The following is an 11,010-nucleotide window of genomic DNA, read 5'->3' on the forward strand; positions in this document are numbered from 1 at the left end:
GAGCGTTTTGCCCATACCCGGCCATTGCTGGTGCAGAGAGCAGCGGGGGCTAAGCTGTGACAAGTTGGAGGGCCTCAGCGATACTCATGGAAGCCTAGGGTGAGTGCCCGGGTGGAGTTGCGACAGGTAACACAAATGATCCCAGAGAAGTCACCGGTAGCCCCAGGGGAGATCTATTTTCTTTGTTAAGGGCAGGGCCTGAACCTGGGAATGCATTGCAGTTCCGACAGTGTCCGGTGAGTGCTCTCTGATCCTTGAAAGTTTTAGGGGAGATGGTGTAAATCTCCCTCCAGGCTGTTCCTATTTCTGCAGCAAGTCTCCAAGATGAACAACCTATGGAATGTTGCAACAATGTAGGTAGGGGTAGCAGGCAAGTCATATCTGCAACTTTGAGATTAGGATTTGCTCTAAGTGCTGGGTTGGGGACAGGGGTGTGAAGCGGGGCTAGGCAGGTACAGCCAATGGACCAGGCGCCACCCTCCAAGGTGGTGGTGACGCTTGATGCAAGCCGGGCCCTTTCTGTAGATCACCCCAGCTGCAGTGGTCACCTCTCTATGGTGTACAGGGGTGGGGTTCTGCCCCAGCTAGCACCTAGCAGCTGACTTAGAACTGGAGCAGACTAGCAGAATCTGACTGCTTAATTAAAACAAAGCATTGCGAAGGCCTGAGGTGGATGTTAATGCAATATGATTTCTGCCTAGTTCTCAGAATGTCAAAGTGAAGAAATGCAATCAAGCATAGCTAAATGGCAGGATTAACTATGACTCCAAAGGTAGTCAAATCCATTGTCATCTAGTTAGTGACAGGCATGAATGGATGAATGATATTTCTACTGTCCTTACTTACTATTGAGCAAAACCACAGTAAAGGGAATCAGCTTTGCAGATTCAGCATGGAATGAAATCCCTGTTAAGCTTGACTCTATTTTGGCACTGTGAAGAGCCATGAAAGGTTCAGGATAAGTGGGAGGCCCTCCAGATGCCGGCGAAACACTGCTACTCTTATTGTTGGTGCCACTTCCTTGGTGAAGTGGGGTGTTGAATCCTGCGGGGCCCTTGCTTTTGGCTCTTAGCGCCTGTGCACACTGGGAGAGACCCACTATGGGGACATTGACATGTGGGGTGTTTGACTGGGCAAATACACATGTTAAACGATAAGGCAGGTGTCCTAAGGTGAGCTCTGGGAGGACAGAAACCTTCTGCAGAGCTGAACGGCAAAAGCTTGCTTTATTTAGATTTTCAGCATAATTGCAGACCATGAAAGCGGTCCTCACAATTCTTCAGACTCATTGGGTTACCATAGAGATAATTGGCTTGTGGTGGCCAAGCATGCAGAGCAGTGTCACTTTTTGATCCTTCGATTTCAGCTCTTCCTGTCATTGTGAAACAGAATTCACCAAGCATTGGACTGTTCACCCACTAATAGAAACATGAGCTGGGTTTAGACAGTTGTGAGACAAGTTGTTTTCCCCTACTGCTGTGTTGTTGCACTAGTAATCCTCCTCAATACAAAAGTAACCACAGATTCAGACATTTGGTATATGTGCTTGGCTGAGGAGCCAAGGGGTGAATCTACCATCTGTGGGATTATGACTGAACACCTCTAAGTCAGAATCCCCACAAACCATAATGATACTGCAGTGATGCTGAGCCTTGGTTAGCCTGGGATAGCTGGCCTCTGAGCCTGTGTGTAGGGCTGCTCGTTTGGAGACTAGAGTGTGAACAGAAGATGGCCACCTCCATTGATGTTCTTAGACAACCTGATTCTGAGTCAGGGTTTCAAAAATAGCAGATCAGCTACTTTGCTGTGATCAATTGAAATTCATCCTCTAAAACAAGCTTTTCTCTGCATCCATGGGCACTTGTGCGCCTGTACACCCAGGAGTCCCTCTGCTGCCAGGGAAGGACAGGGAGAGTGGGCCTGCAGGAGGCCTCCTCCTATGCATACAAGTGTTCCTTCCCCTTCTGCATTGTGCTGTTGGGTGCAGGGATGGGGGTCATGGTCCCTTGCAGGTCAGCAGGGCAATAAGACAGCCAGAGCAGAATATTTCTCCTCCACTGGAGTCGCCAGGAGGCAAGTAGCCTCCATTGGGTGTGCCTCAGAGTGCATGGCTACTCTTCACACATTTTGGACTGCTGTCTGCCCGAGGTCTGGGTTACTCTGGCCAGGATCATCTTATCACTGGGTCATCCCGGGCCATTTGGTTGCCCAGCCGGCTGACCAGATGGCTGGCTGGCTGACCAAGGGGTTAACTCTGACTTTTGATGCCCCCAGGCTCTTTAATAGTCAATAAAATTCAGCTTCCCGAGCAGGCCAGATGGGAGAGGGTTTGGGGTGGGCTGGGCTTAACCCTCCTTAACTGCCTAGGTTCCAGGAAGGTGAAAGACACCCACCCAAGGCAGCATCCTCAGTCCACGGTAAAGTGGTCAGCAGTCACTACCAGTGTTCCCAATAACGCGCACGCTAGTGCGCGTGCGCGCATGTCTGATCCCCCGAGCGCGCAGTTCTGCGTGTGGAGCATGCATCCTCAGCACATCCCAGGAAATTTCCTGGTTGCGGTGGCTCCTGTACTTGCTGCTGTTTTTCCTTATTAATGAAGGGCATCCGGGGGCTATTTGTGGACCATTGTGAAAATATTCTTGTTAATTGCAGCATCGTCATGCGCTGCAATTAACAGGAATATTTTCACAATGGCCCACAATCAGCCCGCACCCGCGCTCCTTTAAGAGAAGAAATACAGGTCCAAAATCACGACGTGTGCTTTACAAGTCCTTTTGGACTTGATGCTTGTCTTTTCTTAACGGAGCATGGCTGCGGGCTGATTGTGGGCCATTGTGAAAATAGTTATGTTAATTGAGTCACGCTACCTTTAAAAATCATTCAATAGTAAGTAGACAGTTGTTTACCAGCCATTTGCTACCCCAGAGTGTTTGTCAGTGTTAACACAAACTAAATACCAATGCCTAGGAGCATGCGATAAGGGCGCTGCTGCAGCTGCTTACTGTCTGAGTCACTTAGTGGTGCTCCATCACCGAGACATAGGTGGGTCCATGACAAACTGTTGTGTAGAGGCCTATCACATGATCACTGCTGTTGGGCCGGGTGAAGTCACTCGTGTCACAGAGAGAGGCCCGAGTCCTGAGATGGTGTTCTCCAGATTGATTTGCCTGTCAATCTCAGTGCTCTGTTTTTTTGCCGTGTCTGCCTGGCAAAACTAGGCACCAGTGTGTTGGGTGCTCACACATCCTGTTTGGGCCAGGTTCCCGACCCACATGGGAGAGAGCACCTGGAGTGATGTTAATAAGCAACATCATTATTAATTATAAGGGAGGAGCCGAAGCCCAGTCCGACTCGCAAGCCAAGGCTTGAAGGTAGGTCATTGTTAGCAAGCCCGCCCAGCAACACAGATGGCCAACCCAGGTTCACAATGTTTTCCTGCGTCAGTTGGGGTTGCTTCACACACATCCTGTTTGGGCAGGGTCCCACCTGGGAGAAAGACCTTGGCATGATTGCTCGAAGACTGAAGCATCATTATTAATTATGAGGGAGGAGCCAAGAGGCTCAGGCCGAGTAACTCCTGCTCAGGGAAGAATTTCAGGGTGTTCTGTGTGTGCTGGGGGCAGTGCGGCGCTCTGTGTGTGATCATGTGAGCAGGCACTGCGCTTTATCCCACTGTGAAAAGAAGTGTTAAGATCAGTTCCTCATGTGTTTGAGGTGGGCCGGGGCACTGCGCATGTGATCACATTAAGTGGGTCCATGTGTGATCATGTGCAGCACTAGAGTGGTGAGAAAGGAGCTGGTCGGAAAAGGCAGAGGCTAAATTATTTCTTGAAGTGTACTGAGCAGGGTGAATGTTAAGAGCAGAGTTGAACGAGTTAAAAAAAAGTCATCCTATGCATCTCGTTGCTCAAATGGATGTAATTTCTGACATTTATATGTTCCCCTCGTCTTCATTGCATGATTTTGTGTGCGTGAAAGTGTCACTCATAGTCTTTGAATGTCACTCATAATTACACTGAAATTATGAAAATGTCACACATAAGCAATCTGAAACTTTGGCAGTTATGTGCACCGCATGACGGTGCTGCAATTAACTGGAATATTTTCAAAGTAGCCCATAATATGCTTGCAGCCATGATCTATTAAGAAAATAAATGCAGCCAGCACAAAAGAATAATGTGTTAACACACATTATGCTTTTAGGCTTGCTGCACAGCTTTTGTTAATAGAGTGTGGCAGATTGTGTGCCTTTTTGAAAGTTTTCATGTTAAATGCAGCCCCATGTATTAGTATGTCGGGCTCTGCAATTAACATGAACACTTTACAAAAGGTACGCAATGTGCCGCCCGCTATTAACAAATGGCATGCAGCAGCCCTAAAAACATAATGTGTGCTTTTACAATCACTAATATATGTTAGTGATTCTGAAAGCACAAGTCCTGCTTCTAAACTTGCTGCATGCTTTTTGTTAATAGAGCGTGGCTGCGGGAAGATTGTTTTTATTTTTTTTATTGAGAGTTCATAGACATAAATATAGGACACATAGAAATCTCATATGAAATTCCAGCATATTTGGGGACACAACAATTGGCGTAACTGTAGAGAGAAAAAAATTATCAAAACACTAGTCAAATACAGATTTAAAAGTGCTTGATAGTGCAGTCACAGTTCATATGGTCAAAAAGAAGATAATTTTCATTTAAAGTGCAAGGTGCTGATTCAAATACATACATTTTTAAGAAAAATCCTAAGGCTTCCGCAAATTATAATCAAGATCTTATTTAGATAAAGTGCAAAGCGATACCAGAGGACCTAAGATTCAAACACAATGCTGCAGTCACAGTTCCTATATTCAAAAGGAAAATTATTTTCGTTAAAGTGCAGAGTGCTGAATCAAATACATGCATTAATAAAAAATCCTAGATCTTCCGAAAGATATGCTCAAGATCTTATTTTAAGTAAAGTGCAAAGAGATACCAAAGGACCTAAGATTCAAACACAGTCCAGTACTTCTCATATTTTCTCACTGCTCCCGATCTTAATGCATATTTCTTTTCCAGCCCTTGTCTTTTAGACAATTTTACTCTCCATGCATTGAAAGTAGGTACTTTGTCTGTTTTCCAAAGTTGCAGGATTAAAGATCTTGCTATTTGAGCTGCAATGAATAAACTTTTGTCGTGCTCAGAGATGGCAGAGGAGCAGCCCAGGATTGCTATAGATTCATTAAGTGAGATTCGGGGGTCTTTTGTACATCTAAGGTATTTCTGGTTCCCCTCCCATAGAGTCTGAATTTCTGGGCATTCCCATATGATATGTGTCCAGGTGCCTTACTCTGCATAGCGGAAACATTTATCTTCTATTTGCGGGTATATATTATGGAGAAAAGAAGGTGTTCTATAAATCAACCATTTCGAGTAATATTGCATACGCTTAAAATGTGCTCCTCGGAATATAACTGCATTGAATTTATTTAGTTTATTCCAGGTTAATTTACTAATCTGTATGCCTACCCTTTTTATTCATCTATCCCTGATATTTTCATATAACAGAAGAGATTTGCTCTCGTCAAAAATCTTAATCCAAATACTGACCTTCTGTTGTATGGGGCCATTAGGGGCTTCACTTATACTGGATTTATAGCACAGTTTTTCTATATCTAGCTTTTCCAGTGTAGCATTTAATCTAAAAAAAGACCATTTTATAATGATATTAGAAAGTTGAAGCCCTTTCTCGAATCTCTTTCCATGTTTTCCAGAAATCCCCCTTAATGAAATCCTGGATCTTATCGTACCCATTATCTTTCCACAATCTCAATCTATTTCTATCCAAAAATACCATTTAGCCTGTGTATATATATTCGCAAGTCTGGTTGAATTATTAATTCTTAGAATATCATAATATGCCAGAAGCTGGGCTTTTTGTTTAAGTAGCCATTGTAAGGTCTTATAGCGTACTTTCTTAGGGTACTTGGTCACTCTTGAAGGATCAATAATATTGTATTCCCTTAAAATCTTTCTCATAAAAATATTATCTGCTTCATGAGTGTCTAAAAAAAAGAACCTAAAACTGTGATGTGCAAATGTCGCATAATAATAGTCTCTAATATTCGGAGGTGATAATCCTCCTTCAATGACCGAAGAATATAAAGTGGTAAGTGCCAATCTTCCAATCCTGGTACCTTATTCGCCCATTGGAAAGAAGAGAACATACTATCTATCTGCTTAAAAAAGGAAGTCCGTATTGCGCAAGGAGCTGCACTGAAAAGGCAATTGAAAAGTGGAAGAAAATTCATTCGAATAAATTCCTAGATATCTCTTTGGACGGGTATTATTTGTCTGTCTAAAGTCAGTTAACAGAGTGTTTACAGTACAATTGCATAATATGTTTTCTGTTTTGGTTTTATTTATTTTATACCCGCCTATTGTTTGAAAATCCACAAACACTCTCATAACTTCTGACTGAGTGGCTATTTTTGAGTCTAGAAATAGGACAATATCATCAGTATTGAGTTTTATATTAGTCAATCCTCTAACCGAAGCCGTATGAGCTCTTTTTTCCCTAATTGCAATTGCCAATGGTTTGATAAATAAGGCAAACAAAATTGGGGAAAGGAAACAACCTTGCCGAGTGCCTGTATTTATTTGACATGTCCCTACGTTTAATTAGTTAATTAAAATCTGCGCCTGGCAGCTCCTATAAAGTTGCTTTAGTAAAAATACAAATTTTTTCGGGAAGCCGAACCTCTCCGGGTTCGCAAAGAGACAATTCCATGAGACAAGATCGAATGCATTTTCGGCGTCTAAAAAACAGATCTGTGCCTCCATCTTATTAACACTAAAAAAATCCAAAGCTTCCAGTAAAAAAATTGTATTGGTATAGAGCTGTCTCCCTGCTACAAAACCACATTGGTCCACCGCAATAAGTGTTCCTACCATCTTATTTAATCTGTTTGGAAGCAGTTTAGCAAAAATGCTGTAGTCAGTATTTAACAGGCTTATTGGCCTATAGGAGTTCACATTTTCCCTATCCTTATCTTCTGGCTGTGGGAAGATTGTGTGCCTTTTTTAAAGTATTCATGTTAATTGCTAAAATTAACTTGTATACTTTCAAAAATGCACACAATCTGCCCGCAGCCTCGCTCTATTACCAAAAAGCATGCTGCAAGCCTAGGGCGTTAAGTGGGCTGGGTCCTTCTGATGCTGAGTTTTTTAAAGCCTGTGCTTAGACAGGTACCAATCAGGCTCTTCATTTTTGCCCTCACCCTCAGGGTAAAAGAAAAATCTCAACTCTGCAGCAGTGCAACTGCTGAAAGCCTTTGGTGTAACTTCAGAGGACTTTTTATAGTTTTTTCACAGTCTGATCATTTCAGAACTGAGGCATTTTCAATATATTCAACAAAGCTGTAGTTGTTGCTTATTTATCCTATGCAACCAACAACCATTGACAAAGTCAATAGTCCTGGCTTGTTGTAGGTATAATGTTACTTATTGTATTATATATCTGGATGCAATGATAGAGGCAGCACAATAACGGTTGGGCGGCACACTATGCTAAGCACACATTTTTAGCTTACGTGTTTTTACGTCACACCCTTAATTATATCAGGCATTTCCCTTTGAGAGACCCCCCAGTTCTTTAATAAAAAAGCACCAAATGTGCTTTCAGAATCAGTAACTTATTTTAGTGACTCTAAATGCACACATGAGCCGATAAGTGAACTCATGTTTATCAGTTTTAAAGAGTGGCGTAGCCCCGCCTTGGTAGAGCCAGCTCTCTTCTGCAGAGTCTTTCCCCGATGACCTTGAATAATTCTTAAACAGATTATTGCAAATATCATTCGCCTTTCATTTATTTTTAATCTGGGTAATGTGTGAAATTGTATTACTGACATTTTTTGACAATAGGGGCCCACAGTAACAAAAGCACCAGTGCTGGGGACCGGTTTTAAGCAGGAGTGCTTGACACTTGTCTCCTCCCTCTACCCCACCTCTGGTTGGTGGGAGCCAGTGTGTCATAAATTGCCTGGGCTACTTTGGGTTCCCAGTCTGACCCTGCTTGCCCCATCAAACAGGCCTCCTCCGTTCCAGTGCCTAGGTAATTTATGTGCACTAGCAAGCTGACACTCCAGTGTCAGAGCCCATGTCGCTGCACCCACACACGCGGTTGGGTTCTTAGCGTACATTGCCGTGGCTGGAAAGCACAGAGACTTCACACTGCCACACACAAAGGAAAAAAATTAGAGGGAACATTGGTCACTACCCAGGGCAGGGTGGCTGCAGGCAGCAGATGACTCATGTTCCACCACTGGGTTTGTGCCTAGAGCAGAGACAAGCTGATCATAAAGTCACAGCACCCCAAGGCGCTGAGCTGGAACACAAGCCTACAAGAGCTCTGAGAAGCCCTCAGCTGATGCCTGGGCCCTGTTTTGAATGCAGCAACTGTAGATGTCCCGCACCACCCAGGAGGTACTGTTGGCCTGACTCAGCACAAGGCTTGCCATTCTCCGTCGTGCACCCCTCACAAAACCGGGGCCTGGGAAGCCATCTCGCCCTTCCCTAGTGGGAAAGGAAGCAGTGGTTATGCTCTGGTCAGAGATCCAGCACTGCTTGGGCTCCATTCGCTGGTCACTCTGCCACAAAATGCATGGGGAGGAGCTCCACGGTCTCTGACAGGGTGGCCTGCTTGGGGAATCTGGTCGATCGGGCATACTTAGGCAAATTTGGTGACCTGCTGTTTTATTAGAAAACCCTGACTGTGCCCCCACCTGTCAGTGCTTCTGAGCCACAAAGGGTACGGGACAAGGTTCTGCAGGGTCCAGGAAACATAAGGCCCGGGCCTTCAAGACACTAAACCAGCAGGCCTATGTCAAGTCAAGTCAAGTCAAGTTTAAATTTGTATAGCGCACTACTCACCCAGAGGGTCTCAAGGCGCTTGAGGGAGGGGGGGAGCTTTACTTATCAAATATCCAAGTTTTTAGTTGTTTTCTGAAGGAGAGGTGGTTCTGTGTGAGGCGGAGGTGGGTGGGGAGGGAATTCCAGGTCTTGGCCGCTAAGTAGGAGAAGGATCTTCCTCCCATCGTGGATCTTTGGATGCGTGGAATTGCAGCGAGGGCTTGATTGGACGATCGAAGTTGGCGGGTGGGGGTGTAGAAGGACAGGCGCGTGTTGAGGTATTCGGGTCCTAGGTCGTAGAGGGCTTTGTGTGCGTGGGTGAGGAGACGGAACGTTATTCTCTTGTTGATGGGGAGCCAGTGGAGGTCTTTCAGGTGACCGGAAATGTGAGCTTGGCGGGGGATGTCTAGGATGAGTCTGGCTGAGGCGTTTTGGATGCGTTGGAGTTTTTTCTGTAGTTTGGCTGTGGTTCCGGCGTAAAGGGTGTTTCCGTAGTCTAGTCGGCTTGTGACCAGTGCATGGGTGACCGTCTTTCTTGTTTCGGTGGGGATCCAACGGAAGATTTTGTTGAGCATACGTAGGATGTTGAAGCATGATGATGAGACAGCGTTGACTTGTCTGGTCATCGAGAGGGAGGAGTCCAGGATGAAGCCCAGGTTACGTGCGTGGTCCATTGGTATTGGTGCGTTTCCCAGGGCCGGAGGCCACCATGAGTCGTCCCAGGCGGAGGGGGATGATCCTAAGATGAGGACATCCGTTTTGTCCGAGTTTAGTTTTAAACGGCTGTTCTTCATCCACTCGGCTACTTCTTTCATCCCTTCGTGTAGGTTGATTTTGGCGGTGTTTGGGTCTTTGGTGAGGGATAGGATCAGTTGAGTGTCGTCTGCGTAGGAGATAATGTTGAAGTTGTGTTGGCGCGCAATGGATGCGAGGGGACTCATGTATACGTTGAAGAGGGTGGGACTGAGTGAAGATCCTTGGGGTACGCCGCAGATGACTTCGGTGGCCTCTGATCTAAAAGGGGGGATGCGGACTCTCTGGGTTCTTCCGGCGAGGAACGAGATTATCCAGTCCAATGCTTTTCCTTGTATTCCGACGTTGCTGAGGCGTTGTATAAGGGTGTTATGACAGACTGTGTCGAAGGCTGCAGAGAGGTCGAGTAGGATGAGGGCAGCAGTTTCTCCGTTGTCCAGTAGAGTTCGAATGTCGTCTGTTGCTGCGATGAGGGCGGTCTCGGTGCTGTGTTTGGCTCGGATGCCGGACTGTGAAGGGTCGAGGGATTTGTTGGATTCGAGGAAGGCGGCGAGTTGACTGTTAACGGCTTTCTCAATGACTTTGGCAGGGAATGGGAGTAGTGAAATGGGGCGGTAGTTCTTAAGTTCAGTGGGGTCTGCTGTAGGTTTCTTCAAGAGGGCGCTGAGTTCGGCATGTTTCCAGCTTTCAGGGAAGGTGGCGGAGTTGAGGGAGCAGTTGATGACGTCTCGGAGAAGGGGTGCGATAATGGAGTCTGCTTTGTTGAAAATGTGGTGGGGACGTGGGTCGGTTGGCGATCCTGAGTGAATGGTGTTCATAAGGCGGATGGTGTCTTCAGTGGTGATTGGGTTCCACCATGGTCTTTGGCTGCCTTCTCTGGCCCTCAGTGTTGCACAGTGCCCAGAACAGGGTGAGAGAATATCTGACCGGGCACCGTGTCAGAGATCCGACTTGCCCTGGCAGGAAACCTCACACCAGGCTTCTCACCCCAGTATGCTGGGTCGCAAAGCACCCAAGATGGTGTTCCATGGGCCAAGGGAGGCTTCCTCTACTGCGCCTGTGCCATGGTTTGGCCCTAGGGCAATCTCCCCTCCGTCCTGGGCTTTGCACCACAGCCTGGCCTTTCAAAAAGGGCCCAGGATGGAGTCCCATGGAGAATTGCAGTGCTCGGCCAAGTTCAGGAGAATTGGCCACGTTCTTGAGCTTTGACTGGGCCCCTGGCCAGGCCTCTGGTGGGCCCTGGGTTGGGAGCTCTCTTCCTGGGCTCCGTCTTTAATATCACTAGTTAGCCCAATACCCTGGATGGCGTCCCATGGGCCCAGGGAGCCCTGCCCTGTCAATCCGAGTTTAGAAACTCTGACCAGGC

At 46.2% G+C, this 11,010-nt stretch overlaps 1 pseudogene; it reads left to right on the top strand.

The window, feature by feature from the left end:
• The first annotated feature begins 344 nt into the window (after nt 1-344).
• LOC147711832 (28S ribosomal RNA) lies at nt 345-1,843 on the top strand (annotated as a pseudogene).
• The last annotated feature ends 9,167 nt before the right edge of the window (nt 1,844-11,010 follow it).

This window comes from Lissotriton vulgaris, chromosome 5, assembly GCF_964263255.1.
Source record: "Lissotriton vulgaris chromosome 5, aLisVul1.2, whole genome shotgun sequence".
In the NCBI taxonomy this organism is placed as follows: Eukaryota; Metazoa; Chordata; class Amphibia; order Caudata; family Salamandridae; genus Lissotriton; species Lissotriton vulgaris.